The following is a 17,976-nucleotide window of genomic DNA, read 5'->3' as shown; positions in this document are numbered from 1 at the left end:
TTACACCACCACAGAGAAATGATTTTCACACAGTACAAAAAATTTCAAACAACGGTAATGGGGGGGTGGGAGGAATTTGTTTTTCTCTTTTCTATTGTAACTTGGTGTTAACTTAATGATATGTGACATTGCTATCAGTGCAGCGCAATAAAAATGAAATGGTACCCAATGTGCACAGACACTATGGAAATTTCAAATGACAACAGCAACAACAAAAATTATACTTTCCCTTTCCTTTCCTATGCCCTTTGCATTAACATAAGGATATGTGACTTTGCTATCCATGCACTGCAATAAAAATGAAATTGGTGGCCAATGTGCCCAGACAGAACCTTCAAATAAAACAAAAATAAAATTATACTCCTTTACATCACGTAAAGGATACATGACGTGAGGCACAAATTTCACTTCGCTGCCATATCACAAATAATATGCCAGCTGAGAACCTATATTTCTTTCTCATCATAGGGGAGAAAAAAAGTGTACTTTGGAACAATTTTTTTATAATTTCTCTTCTTTTATAAACACTAAAAAATGTGTTTTAAAACAGTTTCTTATATTAGACTCATTGTGTTTATACATTTCCTAAATGAATGCTTTTTTGGTAAGATGTTTGTGCCTAACATTACTCAAATAAATAAAAATATACAGTCATTTTATGGGATAATAGGCAAACAGACATCTGCATGCAACATTTCCCTCATTAGATGTTATCATGTTAGCATATTTTTATGACTTCGCTGCAAAATACAATGTGCTGATTTGAAACCTTCTTAAACATAACTTATTATGCATGTTAACAACCCAAATGCTTTAGTTGCACTTGGAGAATTGTTTAATAACAGAGTAGTTAAGGGTGCTGCAGCACAAGGCGATGTGACCTGGAGGAATGTGCCCTCAGACAGCATGGGAGCAAGAACGGCAGCTCCTCATCCATGATCAGAGAACTGCTGATGGTCCACAGGTCCCTTCTTCAAGAGGACAGGGCAGCCCGCTGACCATCCTTGTTCACAGCTACTAAACCACGTTGCAAATAATTAAGCATATATTAAGTGCCTTGGCATTATTTTTCCACTAACTAGTTTTCATCATTAACACAAAGATGTTTAGCCGAAAACAGCTGGTGGAATGAACAGTTGTCCAGAAGATCACAGAATCACAGAATCACAGAATTGGCTAGGTTGGAAAAGACCTCAGAGATCATCAAGTCCAACCCTTGGTCCAACTTCAGCCCATTTACTAGATCATGGCACTAAGAGCCATGTCCAATCTCAGTTTAAAAACCTCCAGGGACGGTGAGTCCACCACCTCCCTAGGCAGGCCATTCCAATGCCTGATCACTCTTTCCGTAAAGAACTTCTTCCTAATATCCAGCCTAAACTTCCCCTGGCAGAGTTTAAGCCCATGTCCCCTTGTCCTATTGCTAACTGCCTGGGAGAAGAGACCAGTTCCCACCTGACTATAACTTCCCTTCAGGTAGTTATAGAGAGTGATGAGGTCACCTCTAAGCCTCCTCTTCTCCAGGCTGAACAACCCCAGCTCCCTCAGCCTCTCACCATAGGTCATGTGCTCAAGTCCCTTCACCAGTCTTGTTGCTCTTCTCTGGACCCGCTCCAGCACCTCAATATCTTTCCTGAACTGAGGGGCCCAGAACTGAACACAATACTCCAGGTGTGGCCTCCCCAATGCAGAGTACAGGGGAAGGATCACTTCCCTTGTCCTGCTGACCACACTATTTTTGATACAGGCCAGGATACCATTGGCCTTCTTGGCCACCTGGGCACACTGTTGGCTCATGTTGAGCTTGCTGTCAATCAGTACCCCCAGGTCCCTTTCTGTCTGGCTGCTCTCCAGCCACTCTGTGCCCAGCCTGTAGCGCTGAAGGGGGTTGTTGTGGCCAAAGTGCAGGACCCGGCACTTGGCCTTGTTGAACTTCATCCCATTGGAATCAGCCCATTTTTCCAGTCTATCCAGATCTCTTTGCAGAGCCCTCCTGCCTTCCAGCAGGTCAACACTGCCCCCCAACTTGGTGTCATCAGCAAATTTGCTGATGGTGGTCTCAATCCCCTCATCTAAATCATCAATAAAGATGTTAAACAGGACTGGACCCAACACTGACCCCTGGGGGACACCACTAGTGACTGGCCGCCAGCTAGATGCAGCCCCATTTACCAGCACTCTCTGGGCCCGGCCCTCCAGCCAGTTCTTAACCCAGCAGAGAGTGCACTTGTCCAAGCCATGGGCTATCAGCTTTTGAAGGAGTATATTATGGGAGACAGTGTCAAAGGCTTTGCTGAAGTCTAGATAGATCACATCTACAGCTTTCCCCTCATCCACTAGGTGGGTCACCTGATCATAAAAGGAAATCAGGTTGGTCAGACAGGACCTGCCCCTCCTAAACCCATGCTGGCTGGGTCTGATCCCTGGTCCATCCTGGAGGTGCTGTGTGATTGCATTCAGGATGATCTGCTCCATCACCCTGCCAGGCACCGAGGTCAGGCTGACAGGCCTGTAGTTGCCAGGGTCAGCTTTGCAGCCCTTTTTGTGGATTGGGGTAACATTTGCCAGTTTCCAATCATTTGGGACCTCCCCAGTGAGCCAAGACTGTTGGAAGATGATGGAGAGCGGCTTGGCGAGCTCTTCTGCTAGCTCCAAGATGGTGGGTTTTGAGACAATCTGGGCCACGCTTCAAAACAACAATAGTACATAAAAGGAATGGCGCTGCAGGACTGAGAGTAAGGAACTCTCCCAGTTTAATGGGAGGGAGCTCCATCTTTAGGTGCCGTAAACCAGTTGCTATAATGGTTTAACAGGAGCACAACTGTCATGGTTAAACACCCTCCTCGGAAAAGGAGGAAAGGATGGAAGGTTCAGCTGCTGGCAACACCAGGCCAAGGAGCCAACAGCACATGAGCAGATGAAGGTACCTGCTGGTTTCAATTACACTGGGATGTATACAGCCACCAAAGCAAAAGTCAAGGAATCAGAGAGGTTGATAATCTGGCCGCAAAAATGCACAAATTCACTCTTTGGTAGCTGTTGCATCACTGCACAAAAGTCCCAGGCAATTCGATCTGTGGAGAGAAGAAACTACTGAGGATGTGATTTACACACTGGTCAGTTTGAACAAACTGTTCTGTTCCGAATGCATTTAAAGTCTTTCATTGCCGTGATTGTAAGAACAGAATGAATCCTCCAAACCATTAGTGCTTTCAGCTGGGTTTGATCAAATTGTTACACCCTCCATGCCCGCGCTCTGAAAGATGAATGCATAATTGAGAAATTCTCTCTTCTAAAATATTTCTTAAATCCAACAACAAAAGAGTTTAATCAGAAAGTTACTCCCTTTTCAGAGATAGTTCTGCCATAGCTGTTTGGTTAAAATGACTGGAAATCAGAGCTACAGTCATTTAAATAATCTGTTAAAAAGCTATTACATTTCCTTAATGCTAGTCATTTTTTAAATGGCTCTTGGTTTGATTCATGAACAATACATGAACAGTACATGATTCACATGGGCAATTTTTATTAAGCACTTATTCCAAAAAGAATGTCAGAGCTGGTGAAATCCATTGCATAGTGCGACATTTTCTTATACATTTTTTCAAATAGCGTATGTTAAGGTTCAGCTTCTCATGGACTAAAGTTAACAGAGAAGTTGGGCCTGCCACAGAAGATCAAGGAGCCAACAGAGGCTGAAAGATATTATATAGATAATTATAAAGATCTTGCTGCTGTTCAAGTGCTTTTGAAGTTCTGTAATGACTTTTTGCTATCAGAAACTGTCAGGTTTAATTGAAGTCAAAGCTTGCTACTTAATCATGAGATCCATAAGTGTGTAAATATTAGTGCTGCTGCTAAGCAATGAATTGCCTTATTATTAGTTAGGGGAAAAAAATGCTTTGCACTGCTTTAAGGGCACGGCACACATTGGGCTGCACTGGCAGGTGCATTAGTGTGTTTGCACGGAGGATCATACAGCTTCAGGGAATCGGGAGCTTCTGCTTTAAATATCATTTCTAACTGACTCACTTTTGGGCTTAGCTAAGTTACTTTCCCTTCACACAACTGCTTCTCATTTGTCCCAGTCATAAGATATGGATTAAATAAAAAATTACCCACCTAACTGGGATAGTGCAAGGATTAAAAATCTCACTGTAATCTGAGAATATTCTACATCTTCAAGTGTTCAGATATTCCTAAAGTTTAAAGTTCTGCACAATATGTGAGCATAAAGGCTGTCACCTAATGTTTCATAACCCTGGTGGTGAACCTACCCGCGCTTCCTATGCACAACCAACGTGCGGACGATCCCAAAAGAAGAGTTATTGCTAATTGTCATTTTGAGACAAAAAATACATTGTGGGTTGGGCAACGTGATCAAAATCCAAAGCATTGTTTCTGCTGTGTTATAAAAGACGTTGGATTATGCAATTCAGTGCCAAAGTGACTTAGATCTGCTTAAAGAGTTCTAAATTATGGTAATCATTTAAACTGATAAGCAGAGATTTAATATGAGCCACAATAGGATTAATGAATAAATATCAGGGTCTTATGTTACTTATTTACAATCACATTTAAAAGCAGTACTACAGCTGTTAGTTATACTCAGGTTACACTGGACAGTGGGCAGTGATGTGTCTCCCAGGATGTAATTTTTCAGTTTTGCAGATCACCTAGTTAAAGTTCATCCAGTTTTCCAAGTTTTGTGGAAATCTTAACACTTTTTTAGGACTAGGCACTCTTACAACACTACTACCCACCACATACCGAAGACTAACACTGGGGGAAAAAACAGTGTGGTTAGGATCCTATGCAAAGTGTTCTTCTAGGACACATTCAATTTTAATGCATCCCAGTGGTACTGTATTTTGGGAAACGATGCTTTGTTCATTGTTGAGTTACTCAGACCCGTAATCAGGTCCTTAATATGTTCAACAAAGCATCAGGATACATGAAATATCTTACTAGATAATCCTCTTTGGAATCCACAGTTCAGTTATTAAGTATTCCTTCTACTAATCTCTGTAATCCTCTGTTGATATAGGTCAGTTAAGCAGTGGCTAAACCCCATATGATAAAACTAAGTCAAGATTTCACAATCATTCCTTTTTTATGTTTTGTTATATTTTTCTCAGCTCTTCCCGCTCCTGACGGGATGTGACTGTCATTGCAGGTGTTGCACATGGCAAATCCAGAATCCATGGGGAAGGTCTTGATGCCGACCACAAACTCACACGTATTCAGAAAATGTATGTGAAAGTCAAGACCGGGATTATATGCTGTTTGATAACTGAGATGACATTAGCTCACTAGTGTTCACAGCCACTGGATTAGCAATCAGTGTTAAATCTTCACATGCAATGAAAGTTAACAATGCTGGTTTTATATTGTCCCAAAAAAACCATCGAGTCTGCTTTCTCCTTTTGATTACAGTTCATTTAAGGGAAGAACGTTGCTGCATGCTTTGAAAATGTTTTATGTGTCTTTGGCTGATAGAACACACAAAACGTTTGAATAGGCCCATTTATTTGAGCAGACGTATTAAATAATACTTTAAATGTGAACACGCGTGTCATAAATTTTGTAGTCTCTTTAAAGTAGGATAAATCTGTGTATTTAAAATAGTCTTTCTTCAAAGTCATCCTTTTCTTTTTTTTTTTTTCAAACAATCATAAAGGAAACTGTGATTTGTGCTGCATGAACAATGCCAACACCATCATTTTAATGTTATCCATATGGGCTTCTAATAATAGATAAGAGACTACATTTGTATTGTATGTCTTAGAGACATTTAAAATCTTGATAAGGAGAGGCTGATTTCATTGGCCCCACAGTTAAAGGAAAGCAGACCCTAATTAAAAGAATTCTGTTCTGAATTAACTAGTTTGACATGTGCTAATTGACAGTTCCTGTGAAATGGTTCTAATTAAAGTCAATATGTCTTTTTCAATTAAAAGGAAATTAAGAATATACTAATATACATTAACAACTTAATCTGCCTTCAATATCCCATACATCAGCTGCTTTTTTTCTAATGTTATTGGAGAACCATCTGACATGCATCTTCTACTCTTTGGTTATGGTATCTCATTATTACTCAACAAGAACACAAGCTCTGGTGGATATCCCCTAGAGCAAGACAAGGACCTGCCAATACTCCATGCGTGCAACTCCTTATCTCTCTCCTGATAAAAGGTAAACTCAATTTTCCATGAAAAAGAAAAAAAAATGCTTTTCTCATGACCAGAGATCTCCTTATTAACTGCACGCTGGGGCAAGTATTGACAATTAGTCAGCGAATTCAAACTTTTAATAGAAGCCTCAGAAGTAACAGCGCACTGCTGGGCTGTTCTTTCATTATTTGGCCCAAGGAAAAGCAGGATTTTGACTTTCGAAAGACATCTCTCATGCTCTGTTTCAGAAGTGAATGCAGGGCACAGTTCTCTGGTGGGAATGCTTTCAATTGTATATACAAGAAGAAAATAGAAAACATGCCTGCTTGGTAGAGCGGTGCTGAAAGCCACCCCATTGTTGTTGCTGGAAATGTGATGTGGCTGTTTATAGCCACAGAATTAAGTATTCAAATGTGCAGTTGACTTTCTGCTACCAGTTCCAAGGTTCTACTGCTACTGACTTTACAAACTAAAAAAAGCTCCATTAAAAATATCAGGCCTCATGTCAATAAGGTCACTATCTTGAATGTATGGTGAGCTACGCAGAAGATTAACTTTTGTTCATGTGAACTTTGCTATTTATTTTTCAGATTTTGTTTTCTTGTTTGGGAAACAATAATGAAAAACTCAGATACATTTTGGGGAGACTAGAATCACCGGGTAAACAAGCAGAGTAATTGACTTAAAAGATAATCAGATAGCTGCTTAAAAAAAAAAAAACAACACGCCTAATATAGGCCATTAAGAACACAATCTCATTTCTATGATAAATTTTGGATTTCAAGGAACACTACTTCAGCTATGAATATTCACTCTGCTGGATTTATCCTAAAGAGAATCTATTATCTAGCCAGATTTTACCAAAGCTTGACATGTCTCCAGCAGTCTATAACAGTTTTGGTTTTTTTCAAGTGACTCTTTTAAATCGTAACAAAAACATGCATCCTTTTTCAAGAAGATGAAAATTCAGCAGGTAATCATTTACCTGTTGCATTATTAGACAAATTAAGTGATAAAGTAGCTCCACAAACTGAACCAGTGGATTGTGGAGGGTGCAGCGAAGCTTCAGAAACCATATAAAATGTTCTGGGAAGATCTGGGGGTTGTGGTGAGGTGTGATTTTCTGCTCTTGTTTGAGTTTGTTTGCTTTCCTGATATTTGTTGAAAATCATATTCATATCAAGAAGCAACAAATATCTAAAATATCTCATACTATTGAAATAAATACGACCATGTTGTGTATTACTGCCTGGTTCTGTTTAACAGAAAGAAAACAGCCAGGTTTTCAGGACTGTATGACCAGGTTTCATATAGCCAGCTACCTAATTTTTGCAAAAACAAATGTCCATGAAAGGTTTAAGTCTTTGTCCCAAACTACATACTATACAGCTTAAAATGCCTTATCTTAAAACTTAAAATAATTTCCTTGATCAAACCTCTTAAACTCATAAGGACCACTTACACAAGGTTTTGGTCCTAGCAAGATACTTGGGCCAAGCAACTTAATTCTCAGTCTAAACTAAATGTTTCGGCTAGTCCTGAGATCAAGGGCTTCAGAAAGTTTCTTACCCCTCTCTTGTGCTGCTGGTGGGTCCCTGAGATTCTAAAGGAAGATTTTAAAAGGTAAAAGAATTCAGAAAAACCTGAACTAAAGAAAAGGAGCAGCTGAGATACAGACCTTGAAAAGTGTCGGTTTGAGTCTGCCAAGTGGGGTTAAGTGCCCAGCTCCCATTGAGGACTTGGGATGAGGACTTGACCAAACTAGGTGCTAAGCTTATCAGGTCCTAGAATCATCCTTCTCTGAAGGAAAAAAAGAGCCATACATTTACAGCAGAAACTCAAATTGTATCATATTTTTTTATTTTATTTTATAATGCTGAACACTCCCAAAGCAAACTGGACCGGAGTCTTTTATGCTATGTCTTCGTATCCATTGAAATATTTTAATATCTCATAATCTGAGCATGGGACAAGATTTTCAAAGATCTTTTATACATTTGCCTAGGACCATATATGACTCACAAACACCACTCTTCTCTGCATCAGATCTTTAACCATTGCCTCAGTATGGTGCTGGTACAAATGCATCACTGAAGTAAGATGTTAAACATGTCTCTAAATTAGTAAATAAACAAACCTCTGGGAGACAGCAAAAATTCTGACTACTTGTATTCATTAAAATTCCATGGTGCTTTGCACAAGAGGAATGCTAATCCCAGAGCCTAAACTGAGACCCAACCTCACAAGCCCCTAAAATGTGCTTAAAATACAGAAAAACTTCTTGCAAGGTTTAGTTTATGGACTGCAGCTCAACAGAATTCTGCCCGTCCGAAATGCTGCTTGTTTTTCACTGGCTGCATTATTCTCTCTTCTCTCACCTCCTTTCACTGTGGCTTTGCTGTAAACTGCTAGAAACTTTTTTCATATATTCCATATTTCAGCCGTATTTCATGCAAAAGCAAGAGGATGAGGGAGGGTAATGGCACGTAAAGCACTCAGAAAATCACTTCCCTCTTACTCGCCTAGCTAAACCTGGTTCAGTATTTCAACTCCTTGGCCTAAAAGTGGGGAGAAAGGCGGAAAGAAGATGGGGCATAGTTTAAAAAATAGTTGGCTTGAATCTGAAAACACCTATTAATGAGTTTCGTTTGGACTCATAAAAGTAGTCATACTGATTTGAAGAAGCCACTGTTTGCTGGGGCATGTCAGTGAAGTGCATTTCCAGGACGTGTAAGAATCTTCTTCTCATAATACAAAGTTTTACAGTAAGGTCAGCACTCGTAGCTCTGGAGTACCACAAGTAGTCTCAAAATCCAGTGGGGCAGGTAGGAAGGGAAAATCCTTGATCACGTAAGGATCCTGTTTCATACAAATACTTCACCATTTAATAAGCAGTATCAAAACTCTCAAGAAAAAATAAAATAAAATTAAAATTAAAATAAAATAAAATAAAATAAAATAAAATAAAATAAAATAAAATAAAATAATAAAATAAAATGAAATGACATGAAATGACATAAAATAAAATAAAATAAAATAAAATAAAATAAAATAAAATAAAATAAAATAAAATAAAATAAAATAAAATAGTCACTGCATTAATCAGAGCAGTAAACTTGTGAATTACCTTCCTGTGGATGAAGTTCTAGATGCTTTTCAGAGGAGTCTGACAGCCCTGAAAGTCAAAAACACAATAAGACAAAACAAAATAAACAAATGAAAAACAATCCGGTTCCTACGAACCTTCCAGAATGCAGCTATCTTTGTCTTTGTATAAATAATTAGTGAAGCAGTCTTTCTGTTTATATCCAGCCTCGCTAGATAGAGCTGTTTGTGTGGGGAAGGAACTGCTGTGTTCTTGATGCAAGCCAAGCACATCCTATAAATTCTAGGGTCCAAGAAAAAATTTATCTTGGCAACGGGTCTGCCCAAGAAATCAGCATGTGGGACACGGGATGTTGTGGTCCATGTAAAAACCTCTGGTTAGCAAGCTTTTTCTCCTCAAGCATCTGTCCTTTTTGCGACTCTTTCTTGTTTCCCCCTCCCCTTTCACAGCTCTTAGCCGTGGATGCTGTGCAAGCTATAGATCCTCTTAATACATACATCGTGGGATGCGTTTGTTTCTGCTGCTAGAACAGATAAACGTATTTTCAACATGGATTTGCTCATGAAGTGAAAAACAAAGTCATGTGGGGTGTTTTTAATATCTTGTTGGCTTTGCTATTGAGAGCATTTGGCCCCAGGCAGCATTCATTTTACATACCATGCCCCACATCTTTTCTATTATTGTTAATTGAATATTCGCATTTCAGTGTTGCTGATCCTGACCCCTATTTGTTCCACGCATTCATTTGTACTCCGTGGCATTAATTTTTCTGGCATTATTATTAATATTTTCATGTAAATAATTATTTTACTAAAGTTATCCCCTTCACTGACAGCAAAATCAGTTTAAAATTGGTAATGTGTCTGTCTCCTCATTTCATACAGACAGGTAGATTATTATAGAAAATAACCATGGCTAATGAGGTATACCAGTTTCCAGCTTAAGTTCCTACATTTAAGTATTCAAAATTTCCTAAGCTTTACTTTCAAGCCTTTACGTTTCAGGCTGAGCTTTGTGGTCTTCACCTTTGCTCCGAGGTGTCATTTTTAAGTGAAAGCAAGAAGTTAACCAGAAATATATACTTTTATTATCCATAACAAAAGCTTAATCCAAAACAACTGACAGTTGAAATATAACATGGAGCAACTTTCCAAGAATCTTTCGTTCCACCATGACAGAGAGATCTAATTTGAACTGTGCCTTGATGCAGATTTTGATGGCTGTATTCAGGTCATATGGAGTGCACAGCCAGGGAAGACTGTGCTGAACATGTACATGGGTGACAATGCTGCCGAATGGAAAATGGAGCAGTAACACTTCAGAAAGCCTGTCTAGATTACCCTCTGCAGTGTGCTCAAAGGTTGAAAAGAGCTCCTTGTAAATCCAGCAAGGAGTAACCCCACTGGGATACCCTTTGAAATGTTCTGCAGCTCCGGGTAGATATCAAAATGACCATCCAAAATCAGGTAATGGTTTGGATTCATGCTCCCTGAAAATATGATTTGTTCAACCTCTGCACCTTTGTGGGCAGCAATGTGGCTTTGCATGAGCCGAGGAGATGCAAAAAACATTGAATGCCACGTGGATCCATCCCAAGACCTTCCAGTCCTGCTCTAACCTGGACAACTTATTGTAGACACATAACACACCAGCGTTACTTCATGAGACAACAGACTCTGAAGCCTTAAAGCAAAGTTTTTCTTCTTAGTCCTCCACCATTTTTGCTTACACTCAGGGAAGGTATATTTAAATACTGAAACTGTCAGTACATACAGATTTCATGACAGTGTACTTAACAGCTAGTAACCAACCAAGCTTACACTGGTGTTCATGCTTTGGAAAATAACGGTCAGATAAACTCACTAGATATCATCTTGTGTACAATGTGACAGGACACTTTTATTTAAGTCAAACCCCAGTCTCTGTACTTGCGACGCATGCCTGGTTGCCTTACCAATGCACACTGACACAACAGGGTTCATGCAGGTGCATCCATATGTCTGTAGGCCATATATTAAAGGAGTGAGATGTCTGATACATCTATAAAAAGAGACCATGCTGAAGTGCTGCAGCGACCAGTGAATGTGCCAGGCAGAGTCCAGTGAAAAGTATATGGAAAGTAAGTACCCTGTAGAGAGTACTCGTACTTCTGAACACAGGTGATGTTAAAATGGATAGCAGTGAAAGCAGATTGGCACTGTGAAGCTCTCTAAAATGTGTAGGTACCTTTGCTCCACTGTCACAGAAATTGTGTCTCTGTTCAACGGTCTGACAAATTTTTGGGGTGGCTAATCTACCTTCCAAACCCGTGGCACCCAGAAGGGAGACCATGCTGGCAACTGAGGTGGAAAAAAATAGGCTGTAGATTTCAGGCACAACTCATTCTGTTTTGGAAGTCAGTGGGAGAGTTTCCATGGACTTCAAAGGGTGTTGGCTCAGCACCCACCAAATTGCAAGAGCAGATCCCTGTGCAACACGGGAGAGATCAGAGTTGGCCTCTAAGTGCCAATATCTCAAAATCTAAAGCTAGAAATTGCATCTCCAGCACCAAAGTATAGCTGTTTTTTTGAGGTTACATCCACCTTTTTGCGAACTCAGCAGCATTCATAGAAACTCCTTATTTCTGAAAACAGGCACCTAACTGCTATGATAGCACATACAGAAGCAAGTTTGGAAACTTCAGTATAAGGCAGCGAAGACAGAGAAGAATAAGCGTGCAAGGATTCAAGGGGAGTAATGGATGTCCTGAAAGAACCACCTTTTCTGTAGATACTGCCATTCACCGCTGTGTATACCAAATACTCCTCATTGTCTAACCTTTGCATGATGTTCGTCTGTCTTCTTAAAGCCATGGGAATACTGAAAGAACATTATACTTTTTTGGTGGAGAACCACCACACATCTATGAAGCTAAAAGTTAATGTAGTCTCACAGACATCAGAATAAATGTTGCAGCGGAGCTTCGTCATGTTCTTGTTTGGGTAGTTAACGATTATGGCCTTGATCCATGAAATGCCTTCCCAAGCCAAAAAAGCAGCCCACTGACATCAGTTAAGTACACGTCTGTCTATGCACAGATCAGATTGCAAGGCTGGAGCCCTGAGGTGGTCTTAAAACAAGGCCAGATGATGCTCTTACGTGAGACCTCTTACTCAGCCCAGCAGAAATCAATGGGGTTGTTCAACGGAAAAAAAATTATTTACAAATGAGAATGAGGAATTTCCAGTCTGACCTTTCACGTTCCACATGGTTTGTGTATACGGTTATTGAAAATGCGATGTAATTTTATATTTTATAGTTTGAATCATATAGAATCAGCATAATTTATGCAGGATCCCACATGCCTGTTAAGTAGTCAGAATGCTTTTCATGAAGAGAAAGCGTATATGAAGACAGATCTGAGATATCTATATGTGTATGCGTGCAATGAGCAGACCAAATTTACTGAGAATAACTTACTGGAAAGAAACTCTCTAGCTGTGACATTTTACACCAGTTCTCAGAACACAAGAGGACAATCTTTATACGTATCAATAATTAAGAGAGTTTTTTAAATTCACTCCATTTTTTTCCCTGTTTTTCAGTGAACGCGAGATTGCAGTTTGCTGCGATGATGGGGAAGCACTATCCTGCGGTTTCTAAAAGGCCAGGCTCAGCAATGTAAAGCAAGACATGTCGATGAGTTGTGTTTGAGGGCGTGCGAGCGAGCCGAGCGTGTGCGGGGAATGCCAAAGCAGAATCCGGCTTGGGTTGCGGCAGAGGCGTTGTGTTGTGTTTCTATAGGTCAGTGCGTGAAAGGTGAGCCCTCCCAGCCCTTTTTCATCACCACAGTTGTGATTAAAACATCTCCTGTCCCTGCTCTTGTAGGCAGCTGCCCATCTTCCAGCTCGCTGGTTTGGGGGTTGAGAGGACACATCCCTGTTTTCAGTGCGTTTTCATGCTCTGGCGAATTAAACTGGAATGAAAACCGAGTCTTTTCTTTGTGCTTACGTTATAGCTTCCTCCTCATCTCTGCATACACGGCACAAGTGGTAGGTCCTAGATCTGGGGTACCCCTCATGTTGAGGTCTTGTTTCTCACTGCCATGCAGAGTACACGCTTGTGTGTTTTGTCCTCATTTCTTGAGAAAGGTTCTATTTGTTGCCCATGTATTTGAGGTGTGCATGCATATATTCAAACAAGAGCCAATGTACATTCACCGATGAAACGCAAATCCCACTCTACATAGTCTATGGAAAACATCTGCAGATTTTAATTAAACTCATGCATTGCAGTCAGGGCTAGAGCCAAAATCTTTTAAAAAGAGTGAAAAGGCAACAGAGGTATAAGGCAAAGCTGTAGCCTCACAAATTCAAGTGTCCTATGCACCTATATACACAGTACATACACGAGTAATTGCATCAGTGTAGTCCAAATTGAACATGACAAATAAAGTACTCAGAGTTTTTTTAAGAATAACATTTTTGACCCTTTACCAATGTGTTGTCTACAAATATCTCTCTTTTATGTACCTGCTATTTGGCATGGGGTGGTCTGCACAAATTATCTTGGCAAGAAAGATACAAGAAACAATAAAGGAAACAAGCCCAAGAAACAATACTGTTCTCCAATAAATTTTTAGGATTTGCACCAAACAAAATGACAAAGTAAGGAAGAAGAGCGCAATGTTTTAGCTTCAGAGCTAGAATTTGGATGCATGTGAAGTGTACATTATTATTATAGAGAGTCTTGTGATCCTTCTCTGTGTTTTGCTTTGCAGCCATAAGATGAGGGGGTGATCAACAGTGGGAAATGAACAGTCACTGCGGTATCAGATTGGGCTGGAATCTGTCATACTTGGAAACCAGTGTGAACTACGTGGTCTTACACCCAGAATAAGAAAGGAATGTTGAAGTTCTGATTGGGAAAAACGATCCCCCGATAAGAATAAAGCAAGACCACTCAGTTCTTGGCGTGTATTTAAACATATTTTGACACTTCACATAACCTAACCTTATACATCTTCTTAAAATTTGGCTGTTGTGGTTTTGTTTCTTTGTTTGTTTTTAAAAAGCGCAATTTTTAAAAAAATAGCTGGATATTTGTAATTGCTCAGGACCTTTTCTAAATATTCAGTGACTTACTCTTGATGACTTACAGTAAATCCAGACTTACAAAGCCGTGGTCTTCAGGAACTCGGTCTTTTGTAATGTATGGCTTTTGTTACAAGTTATTCTGATGAAGAAGGCACAGCCCTTTCCTGAACGCACCACACACAAACAAGCCCTAGTGCAGATTTGAGCTAAGATAATATTTGTTGGTATAGGAAGAGGTTGTAATGGTTTAATCTAGAAAAATAATTACAGTTCTTTCAAAAGAGGTTAATGATATATTTCCTTTTTTTCCCCCTCCAAAGTGACAAAGTCAACTAATCAAACACAAATTAGAGTCACCTTGGCACATAATCCATTGACTTGTTGATGTCAACAGATGCATAGAGTTACTGCAAACTACCAGGTGATCCACAGGACAGGTCAGGGATGAGCATTTTACTCTAAACTCCCTGTACGTTGTTGTCTATTGGAGTGATAGACTGGTCTTTGTAGTCTAGGGCTAACCTTGCTTGTAAAGAAACCATAATTTTAACAACAATGGTTGAGCGCTTGAAGTCTTTATATGCCTTTTGTGACCACACTGATTCGAGGCATTTGTGACCGTAGCTTCTTGAGGTAAAGGACATGGCGTCCAAATGAAGCAATTTGCAAACTTTACTTGGAAAGCTTCCCAACTTGCATCAAAGCAAAGTTTATGTTTGGCACCAACAGGGCCATAATTTTGCCTGGATTTGCCGCTATTGACCATTCCAGTGTTGTATAACCTTAATGTGTAGGAACAGTTAAAGTCAGGTTTTCTCCTCAAAACACATATGCATATGGCATAACACCGTTTGAACATCACTTACATACATTTATTAACCTTTGACCACAAGCCAGGAACCTAAAAGAAACTAGAAAGTATTCCAGTATCTCTCCTTAGCCTTATCTTAGTATACTGAACCCAGCCTACAATCTCTTCTTAACATTCTTAGTACACCTAGTCCAGTCCTTTGGCAGAATTTCTGAGGGTTTTCAGGAATACAGGATCAAGCTGTTCCCTGCAGCCTAGGGCCTTGTGCTGTCTCTCCCAGCAGCTGTCATACATGAAATGGTATCATCACCTTTTGAAACTTTTTCATGTCTTATGGGAGATGCGTAGTTACTACCATAAAATGTTATAAAACTTAACTTTTTTTTTTTTTTCTCGACAGAGACTTGGTTTTTCACTGTTCATAGAAAAATCTAGCTGTAAAAAATGTGTGGGACTCAACTCACCCACCCTTAACTGCCTAAAATTTAGTTCCTCTGTTCTAGAACTATTTATTTCCCTCCACAGATATAAAAGGGCAGAAAACAAAGATAAATACAATAAAGCTGACATTTTTATTTCAGGTTGGGTACCCAAATAAACCCCTCTTTGTCCGAAAGAGATTTCTACAGCTGGGCAGGATTATCACAGTGTATTGTAGGTATCTTGCCTTCTCTCATTGACATTTTTAATTGTTAATTTTTTTTCAAAGGTTTCAGGTCTACTAGGCTTAGAAATATAAAGCAGTTGGGGAATATAAGACAAGTGGTGATCTAATTTCTACACTGTGTTTAGTTTCGTGAAGGGGATGTAGGGAACAAAGTTCATCATGGAGCACAGATGCTCTTTGGGCTTCCACCCTTGTGCAAGAAAGACAGATCACATCTGGCATGTAAGTTCACATCCTAACTATAATATTCAATCAGTATGGGAGAGTGGACTAAGGAAAACCTTTGCTTTATTCTCAGGATCACTTTGGAAATCTAAATTACCAAGTTTCATCTAGTCTGTTGTTTGGCAGTTTTTTATCCCAAAATATTTGTGTCTGTTTGCACGAAGAAACAAAGTTGTTGCCACCACAGAGAGGCCACATGTAAATTGTATTATTCACTGCCAGCATCAAGGTAGAAAAAATAATTTCAATATTTCTGGACAGAACAAAGAAAAAATCCATCATTCATTAAAAATGCTATCTGCTATAAATTTCTCAGTTACAGGTACCCTCCACAATATCTTTCTTTACTTGCAAATGTTTTAGAAGCAGAACCAGATTTTCAAAAAGGTCTAAGGGGATAAAAAAGCATAGAGAGTAACCTAATTTTGCAGCATCTGGGGAAATCCTTAGCCCTGAGTTGATGCCTGTCTCTGCTCTGCTGCAACTCAGATCTGCACATGTCTCCCTGAAGCTGACATCCAACCCTGTGTCTCCGAAAACACGCAGCGCTGTCTTCCAGGGTGATGCTGTTTTATAACTGACTCGGGGATTAGGACTGATCCTTTGATGTTTTGGGTGAACGACTGAAGTATCGGTTTATGCAAAGCCTGGCTGTATTCCCAAGTCATCCCGCCCTGCGTTGTTCCTTCTCACTTTCCGTCCTAGTTCATAAAAACATGCTCTTGGAGAGATTAAATTAATCTGGGACAAAGATGGAAAAGCCACCCAGAAAGGTGACCGCAGCCTTGGCTCCCAGGACTGCTCACAGACCAGCTCCCACGTCCCACCAAATTGCTCCGGTGGGTGAGAATTCACTCAATCTGCAGCATTTTTAAATTCTAGTGCTGGAGACATTTAATTAGTTGTGTGCACTTACACATAGGTTAATAAAGGCGGATAGATGGAGAGACAGGGTGTGAATCAATGGCAGGGTTTGAGCGATTTTCTCACAGGACTATTGGCCACCTCTGCCACTGGGATTCAAGCTTTGGGGTGAAAGGAGGAAAGCAGAGGGGAAAGGTCCTTTCCTCCACAGTTTTGCTTTGGTGGACAGCTGTGGAAAACTGTCAAAAGTGTCCTGTCAAAATATCTGAGTCCTACATCCACAGTCACCAGGCATATCTAACCGTGTGTTTGAGAAGCTTTGCCTCACTCCATCTAGGAAAAAAAAATGATGTTTTTTTTCCCTAGGAAAATGCAGGAAAGGGTATGTTGAAGGTAACTAAAAATTCATAAAATTCTGAAGCACCAGGAAGTTATGAACTGAAATTTTCTGACTTCCTCACCATGGTTAATGGTATCTGTATATTTTTTACTTTTTCCTCAGATTATTCAACATAGCGCTTCCATTGATAAAATTAATAAATGCTATGCAGGCCAGCAGACAACTGGAGGGCAAAGAGCAAACCCCATCTATTTGCCACAAGCTTACATGGGACCATTTGAGATGTTACTGCTTTCTTGATGGGATGAAGTTTGGCTTTGTTGGTCTCAAGAACGTGACACTGCAAGTGTTATTGACAACCTTCAGTCACACAGGCACCTCTGAAGCAAAGGCAGCTCACGGTTCCACTGTTGCTTATTTTATGGGAAGATTGTTAATGGTTTTATTCATCATGTACTTCAGGCCAAAGGATAAATGTACTTGTTTAGATGAAAAGTCAATCTCTGTTTACAATAGCTTGTATTTTACACAGGCAGAGGCACATTTGTACAAACCAGGAAACAACACAAATTGAGGTTCAATTTAAAATAATAATATTAATAATAATCCAAGAATTTCAAGCTTAGTTTCTTAACTCATTTCGTTCCACCCAACTGACAGCAGCTCAGCACACCAAAACTCCCCATTACTCATCAGAGTGAAGACCCAAGTA

The 17,976-nt window shown here is 39.8% G+C and overlaps 1 long non-coding RNA gene across 17 annotated transcripts in view; it reads right to left on the bottom strand.

Annotated features, from left to right (window-relative positions):
- Positions 1 to 17,976, bottom strand: part of LOC136115251 (uncharacterized) — a 69,956-nt gene that overhangs the window by 16,723 nt on the left and 35,257 nt on the right. For all 17 annotated transcript variants that reach the window (XR_011736671.1, XR_011736667.1, XR_011736664.1 and 14 more), the window contains one exon: positions 9,304 to 9,351. This is a non-coding gene — a long non-coding RNA (uncharacterized lncRNA). The remainder of the gene's footprint in view (positions 1 to 9,303; positions 9,352 to 17,976) is intronic.

Source organism: Patagioenas fasciata, chromosome Z (genome assembly GCF_037038585.1).
Source record: "Patagioenas fasciata isolate bPatFas1 chromosome Z, bPatFas1.hap1, whole genome shotgun sequence".
In the NCBI taxonomy this organism is placed as follows: domain Eukaryota; kingdom Metazoa; phylum Chordata; class Aves; order Columbiformes; family Columbidae; genus Patagioenas; species Patagioenas fasciata.
Note: the sequence above shows the minus strand (reverse complement) of the source record. Positions and strands in the feature narration are given on the sequence as shown.